This window comes from Aedes aegypti, unplaced genomic scaffold (genome assembly GCF_002204515.2).
Source record: "Aedes aegypti strain LVP_AGWG unplaced genomic scaffold, AaegL5.0 Primary Assembly AGWG_AaegL5_hic_scaff_954_PBJ_arrow, whole genome shotgun sequence".
Taxonomy (NCBI): Eukaryota; Metazoa; Arthropoda; class Insecta; order Diptera; family Culicidae; genus Aedes; species Aedes aegypti.
The window spans coordinates 22379-32999 of NW_018736661.1; the positions used below are offsets into that span (position 1 = coordinate 22379).

General features: G+C 35.7%; 1 non-coding gene across 1 annotated transcript; it reads left to right on the forward strand.

Annotated features, from left to right (window-relative positions):
• The first annotated feature begins 294 nt into the window (after window positions 1-294).
• On the forward strand, window positions 295-368 carry Trnas-gga. The gene has a single exon. It is a non-coding gene; the product is annotated as a tRNA-Ser (tRNA).
• The last annotated feature ends 10253 nt before the right edge of the window (window positions 369-10621 follow it).

Sequence of the window (10621 nt, forward strand, 5' to 3'; positions counted from 1 at the left end):
ACAAGTATTTATCGAGCAACGGACTCATGTTCCGTAACCGGTCGTTTGAGAACGTCGCGACCCATTGGAAGCCCACACAATAGAAACCTCAGCCAACGCAGTTGCTGGCTAGTGTAGTGTGCTATTCCTATACCTAAAAAACAATGCGCTCTCGGGCTAGGCATTGGATATATATAGAAAGCGTTGTGTTTGGGATGGGCATCTAATTCTTCTGAAAGAGGTGCACTTTGCGAAAGAGGACCACGTGATTATTGAGCTGAAATCGAATTCAGGTTAACTTCTGCGTTCATGAGTCCTCTCATGGCGTAGTGGTTAACGCGCCCCAACTGGAGATCGGGGAGTCGTGAGTTCGATTCTCACTGAGAAGACGTGTAACTTTTTCGCAAATCTTCACATCAATTTGTCCATCTAATCCAATTGCAAATTATATGTAATGTTTAGCTTTTCGGTAGTTGTTAAACTTCCACTCGGCTTGGTTGGCCGTAAACCACGATTCATAATTAAAACAAGTAATGACATTTTTATTTCTGAATGGATTCACCTCATATTTTGCCCATTTTTTGCTTTGCGTGTATCACTGGTGTGACAAGCTAAAGCGAGGGTTGGCCCCATCTCGCCATATTTTTCTCATTTGTTACGTACATATACAACTTATATACATGCAAGAATCATCGAAATCTATCCATAATTTTTAGAGTTACAAATCATCATAGCTGAAGAATATCGAAATATTTGACACTTGAGTTGCAGAACGCAAAACCAATTGCACTGCGATTCAAGGGACCATCGAGGTAGCCATGAAACCCAATTTTCACTATGGTTCTCTAACTCGATATCTAGTAAAGGAGAGTTAAACTATATGAAAACATCCTTAGGATATTCCAAGAAAAAAATAATGATTTTTAATTTTAATAATAATTCCAATTACATCATAGTTATAATCAAGGAAGCGTCGTAAGAATTATATAATAGATAATTCTTGGAGGCACTGTATGCTGAATTCAATTCCATATATTATTATACAGTCATGTACCAGGACCACATTATAGATCCCGTGTCCCGAATAGGCTTGTTTATTAAGAACCATCAGACCTTTTCCAATAAAAAATGGTCTAAGCCCTTTACCTGAAAATCAGCCTAGAAATACATCTAGGCCTTATTTCAGAATCTCCAAGAAGTCAGAATCATCATATGGAAGTGTGATGATGATGTCAAAAATGCTTTATTTCATCTTTACTTTTGTAGACGTCCCCCCAACCTGACGGAAATCCTGTCTCCGCCTATGGTTGCACTGTTACATTTTCCCCGGGAGATGCCCGTCACAAATCGAGAATTGATTACCAAAACTAGGCAACTACCGCTTCTCAATTATTCAAAATTCAACGGATACCTGCCATGTTCCACGTTTAGGCAGGACCATACCTACCCATACCTCATAGAGTAGCTAGTGGTTGGCGTGGCAAGGTTCTGTTTTTCCCGGCAAATTGCCACCGTGTGGGAATATACAGTGCATCCCAGTCAGTGAACTGGGGTTTTCCTTTCCCAAATCCATGGCTGCCGCCATGTGACTTTTCCGTTTTCGTGCTTGGGCAACGTTCGCGAACCAGAATTTTGACCGTCTCCGTCACTGGTGTTGTAAAGTTGCAAATTATGTATATGCACTCGGTTCTGTCGTTTGCCACACTCTGGCTTTCTTTGTAAACGTATGCTTTGGAGCAGAAAAAGAGCACCGCCCTCCATCATAGCTGCCCCGAGGCAGGCCAGAAACCATTTCCGTATATTCTACTGGCGCATAATGGCTCGGGCCAACAAACTTCTCATGCCGTCCGCTGTCTGCTTCCTGGTTCTAATGGTAGCTTAAGACAGGCCGCCATTTCTGTAACCCGAACGACGACTCTGCAGAAGTTACATTCGCGGCTCTATGGGGCTGTTCTTCGAGCTGCCTGCAAATCTTCAGGGAGAATAAGTGTAGAACAAGCAAACGTGCACGACAGGGGTATTTCTCCAAATGTATTATTACAGCTCAAATTTCAGAGCTTGATGGGGAAATAAGTGGATGTGTGGTACAAACATAAATAACTTTCAATTACCTAATTATATTAGGGGAATGCAGAATTACCGTAAAAAAGCCGTTGATGGATCTACCAACTTATCTTTTTCCTATTTTCTTCCTGTATGCATTATATTTCAACTGAGTTATACTTTGTATCTACATCTTGTACCTAAAGAACAGACTGAAGTTAAGAATTGTACAAACGTATACTTTACGGAATTCATTCGATTTTGTTCGAAATATACTTATTCAAATTCCAAAAAACGGTTCATTAATGGTAAATTCAATGTCAAAATATGATTTCCAATAGATATCTATTCGAAGATATCATTTTCTAAGTATTATTAAAAACTTTAATGGTGTTTGTCATGTTTGATTTGACTGAAAGCACTTTTGAAGGTGATTTTTTCTTTAAATTCTGTACCTAATTTAATAAAATCATATTCACGTTCTATATTATAAATGTTAAGGTGAAGATGAATCGCAGCCAAACCTCAAATTTTCTAGAGCACAAAAACTGGAGAACCAAACATCCGTTTAAGGTGAAAACTTAATCGACTGGTCACTAACTGGTGGTGACCAATCGAATAAGTTTTCATCTCAAATGGGTGTTCGATTCTCCAGATTTGCGCTCTTGAAAATTTGAGGTTTGACTTCGATTTATCTTCACCTTAATTTAACATTCTCCAATAGTGTTCTAACTGCAATAATGCCAAACAATAGTTAAGTTGTGAATTTTTATGTGTTTATTTACCCTCTATCTATGTGTTTATTTACCCCAATACCAAAAACCAACTTTCGAATGTATGAAAATTTATTGGTGCATTCAAAATGAATCTCTCTGCAATCTTCTATCTATTATTTTATCTGAACCACTTTGTAAAACACCAAGAAGAACGTTATCCTCGTGTTAAGGATTGCTTGTAGGATGTGTGAAAGTTTTTAATAATGTTCGCCAATGTCGGTGCTGACGTTAGAGCTTCATCGCATTTTCCGTGTTCCTGTTGGTTGTCGTCCGACCCAACGATGATGGTGGGAAATGTGAACGCATGTATCAGAACACAGACTAAGGACGGCGGCGTCGTCATACTGTTTCACATGGTCCCATGGCTAAGTATTACATTACTAATTAATAAGTGGAAAGTGCGAGTTCGGAGCGTGCGTTTCAGATTCTAGGTACCGTAATTTCGGGTGAAATTGATCACTTTTAAAGGTTTTTCTTGTCTAATTTCTATAATGTTGACAATGCCAAACAACTGAATGCAGGAAAACAAGTATGTAGGTGAGCCTCATTGACTCAAGTACCGAAATTTTCCAACAAATGTAATTTTAGTGCTAAAAAATATGTCCAAAATAAAAAATCGGGAGATCTCATTTCGGGGTGAAATTGATCACTTATCAATGCCATTATAGTTAGTTTTCAAAACAACTTTACATAATAAATTTGAGCTCCCTGAATTCGAATATGCTTGCTAAATTCTTAACAATACAATATTTATAGAAATAATGAATGTTTAAATTTCAAGAATAACGCAGAAAACGCCTAAATGTATGCAATTTCCTAAGGAATGTCTTGATATATTACAGAAATTCAATTATTTCAACCAAATCAACGAATTGGTACGAGTTTTGGTTATGAAATCTAGTTTGGGGATATATCTTTAGTATCCTCACAAACTGTCAGAATTATACCATGTCCAAATCCTTGTCTAGAACTAGAAGTTTATTGATGTTTGTCAACACTGCACCGTACAAGATTTTGAAATTTTACATTATTTTCATATAAATAAACATTTTTGAACGCAAAAAACTTCACAACACACAATTTGGACATACTTACGACAAACAACGTTCATTCACTGCATGTTACATTGATATTTGTGCTCCATTAGGAAGAAATAAAATCGAGTGACACAGTGATCAATTTCACCCTACTGATCAATTTAACCCGAATTCACGGTACCTATACCATGACTTGGTTTCCGACAGACCAATACTGAAACAATGTTATCTCAGATCTCTGGTCCTTTTCAGTATATAATCTAATTTTTAGTAGTAACATCCTAGGCGCAATTAGCTCAGCATTTTTAAGGTTCATTGAATCCTGGTGAGCGGTTCTTCTTTTTTTCTTTTTCTACTTCTTGGGATTACGTCCTCACTAGGACAGAACCTGCTACTCAACTTAGTGTTCTTATGAACACTTCCACAGTTATCAACTGAGAGCTTTCTTTGCCAATGTTGCCATTTTCGCATTCGTATATCGTATGGCAGGTACGATTATAGAGTAAAGTGGGGCAAAAGTTTCTTTTAAAGATTTCTAGCTCAATTTAAAACAAAACTTATAAATGTCATGGTGGTTCGAATGCTATTCAAGTAAAAGACTTTCGCTTCAAATATCATAAAAATCGATTGGGATTTGAAAAAGCTATGGCTATTTGTTGTTTTTCGACGTGAATATTGTAATTTTTGGTCAAACTTCCATGGCAGTGATTCAATTGAAGATAAAATCTTTTTTGATATATTATGTAACGGCGTTTCTAGGCCTATAACAAAAATGTTTGAAGTTGTATTAGTTTTTGCATAAATGCTTGGAAACAGTTTTTGGCCCATAGTGGGGAAAAAGTTCGAATCAGCGGGGCAAAAGTTCGACCCATATATAATCTCACGGAAAAGTTTGCAAATTGCCTGAAATCACCATATTATCTTGAAATTTTGCTAAATTTGACTGCTTGTGCGAAAAATGTCACCAAAATTTTACATTACCACTTAGTTTTGCGAAAAACTGCTGTTTTTGAGTATATTACAGTTAACCCTGTTTTGGGCAATTTATTTATGAAAATTGAGTGTGTATTTTCCGGCAAACTTAAGTTTACGGCTAGTGTAAAGTATGCCTGTCATAAAACGATCGATATTTTGTGTTTTAGCCAGCTAACTTTTGCCCCACACTAGATTCGAACTCTTACCCCACCGGTGGGGCAAAAGTTCGTTTAAGACAATCAATTTTGAAACTGTTATAACTAAAAATGGGTAATTATTTTGACACAAGTTTGTCCAGCAAAATTATAGCCAATATGTTGAAGGTTTACTGTATGGTATTTGTTTTGTTTCAACTGCTATTGTTTTCTAGGAAACTTTGATTATATCACTAAGGTCGAACTTACGAACCTTACTCTACTCTATGCCCAGGGAAGTCAAGGAAATTCCCGTTACGAAAAGATCCTGGATCGACCGGGAATCGAACCCAGACACCTTCAGCATGGCATTGCTTTGTAGCCGCAGATTCTAACCACTCGGCTAAGGAAGGCCCCAAGTGGTAAGTGGTTCTTCCCAGTATATTTTTTCAAAAAGCATAAAGTGAGGCAAAATTTCGGCTGCACAAAAGTCTATTTTTACCTTGTTAACACTCTGCATCCTATACTGTCTTTGAAGAACTTGTTTGTTGGCCTGATATTAAAAAAAAATACATTATATTTCGAGTTTTATTCACCATGTGGCACTGTAGCATGATCAAATGCCACTTTTAGCGGCTACTGAAATGTTGATTACTTTAGTAGTGACAAACTTACCGTCTTGGAAATAGTTAGCCAGCGCTAATTGAAAAAGCTGCAGCTAGACCACGACTTCATTTTGTGTAACAATGCGTTAGTCTTAAGACTCTTTTCACACCTGACCCTTTAGTTCGTCTAACAAACTCTATTATCGTATATAAAGCGTAGGTGTAAATCCCCCTCCTGTGACAATCATAGAGATGCAGAGGTGATCTCGGTCTTTAGTAACAGTGATTGTCACACTAACATTCCTTCCCCGATGACCGTAAGGACGTGGCCGGCGCCGTTATTGACTTTTTGAAAATTGAACTCTCGAATTGTGCACAATGGTTCGCTAGTCTCAAGCCCCATTCATTGGTTTCTGTGCAATTTCGATTGTGCTGGTCAATCACGGAGTAGCAACTACGAATTGTACGGTCATCTATGCTTATGCTTATGCTTATGCTTATTTTACCTCGATTTTATGGAAACCCAAATTTCTTGTTTTATTTTATAATGTTTAACCAATTCTAATCACGCGTTTTGTAAAGAAAACATTTTTAAGAGGTTTTCTATTGAGTGCGCTAAGCTAATAAAGTGGTGGGATCCAGCTTGTTACAAAAAAAACAATAAATGTACAAAAAACCTCTTGTAAGATCCGAAGGTTTAGGATAAACCTGTGACTTACTTCGCCGGGCACTTATTTTCGCTATGGAAAACCTTCGTACTTCTTCACTGAAGGATTTCATACCAATCACACGTCGTAAAACTTTTATATTTAATTTACGAAATTTTATGAAATTTCCTCAACGACCGCGTATAATTGAGAACGATAACAAAGTTCAATCCGTCCTACTAAGAAAAAAAAAGCTTGTGCGCATCAATGTGTGCGCGATGGTCAGTGTAAAAAACGGTTCCTTTGATTGTATTGTTTTCGCTGCACTGTGAGCAGCTGTCATGATTGTTCGGTTAAAAGGAATCGTGTTTATATGTTTGAGCTGAGTTTTGATGGCGAATAATGAATTTTCAAGGAAATTAATATATTTCGTCATGCTGAAGGAATGGAGGAAGATACCAGTAGAAGTAGAAGTATAATGTCCACTGAAGAACCTAAAATTTCAAAAATTACCAAGAACTCAAAAGTGTTTGTACAACTAATATTGCATATTGGGTAAATGGTCAGAAAAAAACTGATAAAAATTCCATTGCTACTACATTCCAAACTCATGCATAATCTCAATGTGACTGTTTTGCGGATATATTTAGCAAAACAACTTGGTATTTTTTTTTTTCGAATTTTCTAGAACAATCTCACAGATTTCAGTAAGTTGATTGAAAGTATTCATCATTTAATAACTCTCCCGGCATTAACTTGAAATTGTCAAAAAAAAAAGTCAAATGTAACAAATATGCAGTTATGGGCAGAATCACTGTGAGATAATTTCACACTGTAGTCTCATTTGACGGTAATACTACAGGATGTAAATTACTGGGTACAACGTTCATAAATTTTCGTGCTTCAATTTCAACATAATGTATATTTTGGATAGGATTTCTCAAATAAAAATAAAAAATAAAAATATGACGATTTAAAAACTTGAATCTAGGGCATCTTTAGCAGCGCTAAATGAGTAAAATTGGATCATGATGCAAACAGACTAATCTTTTGAGCAGCAAATCGAAGCAACCTCTAGTCCAGGCTCAAGTGAGGAAGTCACGGCATAAAACAAAACAAGGCAGGGTCTTTACTGATGTAAATATCAAGTTTGATTGTAAACATGTGACGTCACTCCTATCATACACTGAGGCAAAAAAAACTTAGGTTTTCCATAAATCATTACCGTGAATTCGGGTTAAATTGATCAGTAGGGTGAAATTGATCACTGTGTCACTCGATTTTATTTCTTCCTAATGGAGCACAAATATCAATGTAACATGCAGTGAATGAACGTTGTTTGTCGTAAGTATGTCCAAATTGTGTGTTGTGAAGTTTTTTGCGTTCAAAAATTTTATTTATATGAAAATAATGTAAAATTTCAAAATCTTGTACGGTGCAGTGTTGACAAACATCAATAAACTTCTAGTTCTAGACAAGGATTTGGACATGGTATAATTCTGACAGTTTGTGAGGATACTAAAGATATATCCCCAAACTAGATTTCATAACCAAAACTCGTACCAATTCGTTGATTTGGTTGAAATAATTGAATTTCTGTAATATATCAAGACATTCCTTAGGAAATTGCATACATTTAGGCGTTTTTCTGCGTTATTCTTGAAATTTAAACATTCATTATTTCTATAAATATTGTATTGTTAAGAATTTAGCAAGCATATTCGAATTCAGGGAGCTCAAATTTATTATGTAAAGTTGTTTTGAAAACTAACTATAATGGCATTGATAAGTGATCAATTTCACCCCGAAATGAGATCTCCCGATTTTTTATTTTGGACATATTTTTTAGCACTAAAATTACATTTGTTGGAAAATTTCGGTACTTGAGTCAATGAGGCTCACCTACATACTTGTTTTCCTGCATTCAGTTGTTTGGCATTGTCAACATTATAGAAATTAGACAAGAAAAACCTTTAAAAGTGATCAATTTCACCCGAAATTACGGTACTTATGAACCAGCCAAATTATGGTTTCATTGAACGCTTAAGGGATCGTTAAAATATTACGTAACGCAATCTCTGTGGGCAACGAGTTCATCAGTCGGTAATCATTTTTTGATGTTACATCTTTCTGATAAAATTAGATTTCTTGATTTGCATACAACTAAACATAAGTTAAAACAATATCAAAGTATTGAATTTTAGCAAATATACTTAACGATGCAACTTAAATATCTAAGGATAAATACAGCTTAACAAGATCACTACCGCGAAACTTTCACACGAACGTCATATGTTTTAGCACAATGTATAACTTGCATATATTTTGAATGTTTCAAATGCCATATATGTGCTACAAATAGAAGGTATTTAATACTATCATACTGGACACAAATAAAAACTAATGATTTTGGTAATTTGAGCAGTGTACATATGTGCAAATTGACATGAATTGAAGGAAGCTATTTTCTTGAGTGTAGCCAATGCTTCTTCTTCTTCACACCTTGGTATGTATTCTAATTGAGCACAAACGTTCGTCACAAAATCCTTCACTAAAATGACTCCCATTAACGCAGCAAACCTGCCAGTCGTATTCGCGTTTGTTGTCACGCTGTCATGTGCGCACGCTCAAAAGAATCCATACACGCTCAAATAATTGTTACACACTCAAACACAAGTAAGAAGTACTAATGAGTAATGCTTATTGAACATATTTCATCAACTCTAGTTACTAATACTAATCTTTAAAAAAAACTAAAGTAATTCATAAAGAAATGTATTAAAACAGGCCAGATGCTTGGAAGAAACACTCGAAAAATCCCTGGAGTGATTCTAGAATGAATTTCCGCAGAAATTCCAGAAGGAATCATTGACATTATAATCTCTTAGAGAAGTCCTTGAAAGAATAGTTTTAGAGAATACCTAGATGAGTTATTTCTGCTTATACTATTTGTCCTTTGATCAGTTTTAGTCAATTTTTATGTGGCCAAGCAAACGTGATACTTTCTTCTGAAGAAAGGAGTTTTATGAAGAAATTATTTGTGTTAAAGTTTTAAGCTTGATATAAGTATATTAGCGTATAAGAACATGCGAATAGAATTAAATTTACTGCTTCTAGGAGGAATCCTTGATGAAAATTTTGTAAGCATAGCTGGAAAAAATGCTGAAGAATCTATTGAGAATTTAGAACCTGAAAACATTTGGAAAATCCCCGCATAAATTCTTGAAGGAAGTTCTAGAAATATCTTTAGATGATTCCTTGAGCAGTTACACAATTTATGGCACCCTAACTGGAGAGATTCCTTGATTCCCTGGATGAATTTTTAGAGGAACAAAATGGTTTACTGGAAGAATTATGGTGATTCTTAAATAAATCCTTGGGAAATCCCTGAGGATATTTCTAAAAAAATCTCTGAAGAAATTATCGTCAAATTTCAAGAAGATTCCCTTCATGATTTTTTGAAGCAATTTCCGGAGAAATTCGTGACTAATAACTGGGATTGTTTTCTACAGGGACCGCTGCACGAACAAGTTGGAAACCTGGTTATAGTTTCATGGAGTATTTATAGAAAACTTCCAGCTAGAATCCCGGAATAAAATCTGAATGGTTCTACGAGTAACTTCAATAGAATTTATATAGCAATCCTTCAAAAATCCTCAATTAATTCCTGATCAAATACTCAGAGGCACTTTTATTATTAAACCTCCCTTTTTTGGCATTACGACCCCACTACGACAGAGTCTTTTAGCTTAGTTGATCACCACAGTATTAACTGAGGGCTTTATTTGCATAAGTTTCCATTTTCGCGTTCCTATGTAGTATTGCAGGCTCATGATACTCTACGCCCAGGGACATAGGAAGTGCTTTACAAAAAGGTCATCGCCGATCGGGAATCGAATCAAAACACCTCAGCGTGGGTTTGCTTTATAGCAGTGATTCCCAAAGGTGAATTCGCCCCGGGGCGATTTTCAAGCCTAGGGGGCGAAAATTTGTTAAACTAAATTTGGGGGGCGATAAAGCCAGAAAGGGGGCGAAAGTGTGATGGTATGAGAAAATTGAAACAATGACTCATGCATTTGTGGAAGACGCTAATTTAGTATTATACTCTTATGCAATTGAATAGTATTAATTCCACATTCTTCTTTGTTTATACTTCTAAGTGTTCATTTTTCAAGCATGCTAGGCAAAATTTAATGTTTGAAACAAAATAATTGTGTATTGCATTCATTTGTTGTACTTATATGGAATATAAAATATGAATCCACAACAAGAGCTTCTGAAAATTGGCGTAGATCTGGATAATGTGTTGTCACAGTTTTTTAGTACAAACTATATGCGAAAAATTGATTTGGTGCTAGATGCTTTTTTATTTGGATTTTCACGCACACTACTTATTTTGAAATTCAAAGAAAGAAAGAAAAAATC